Source organism: Coccinella septempunctata, chromosome 8 (assembly GCF_907165205.1).
Source record: "Coccinella septempunctata chromosome 8, icCocSept1.1, whole genome shotgun sequence".
Taxonomy (NCBI): domain Eukaryota; kingdom Metazoa; phylum Arthropoda; class Insecta; order Coleoptera; family Coccinellidae; genus Coccinella; species Coccinella septempunctata.
The window spans coordinates 13,043,476-13,044,205 of record NC_058196.1 but is presented as its reverse complement, the minus strand read 5'-3'; positions in this window follow the sequence as shown (position 1 = coordinate 13,044,205).

The following is a 730-nucleotide window of genomic DNA, read 5'->3' as shown; positions in this document are numbered from 1 at the left end:
AGTTGATGCATTTTAGTCATTGAAAATTTTCATGTGCTGATGCTGTTTGATTGAAAATGACAGAGCATGGTGTGTTAGGGAATTATACAGGTGGATATGATGACTGACTGACTGTCAAATCAAGAGGACTCGTTACAGTTTAAAATTCATTGAAAAATTTTCAATTGGTTTTAATTTTTTTTTTCTTTTGCTATGTTTTCTTTTTCCTTTAATGATCGAAATTTCGAAATTTAATGGTTTTCAACTGGGTTGAAAAAAAATTAGCAGAATTCAATGTTCCTCAAATTCTATAGTTGTAGGTTTTTCCGAAAAAATTGCGAAATCCCGCCAAGGAAGTTGAACTTAGGATATTCATATTGGGACATATCTTAAGCGATTCCACCAATAAATGTTTCGGTTGCAATTTTTTATAATTTTATGTGTTTTCTACTGCGTAAGCAATTTTTGGGAGTTTGTGATTAAATATAACATAACATAGAATGTTAACGTGAATTCTCTAATGAACAAGAGATTGTTGAAATATGTTTGAAGTATGAAACTAACATTCGTCTTTTATATTTTTTCACTCACAAGGATGAGAAAACAATTGATTCTTTATTTTAAATAATTTTTACTACAAAAGAAGGAAGCTTAATAATTATTTATCACCCACAGAAATACAATTCGATGAAAAATTAAGGGTTCTCACTGAATATAATAATAATTATAATGCAAAAATAATCTTATAAAA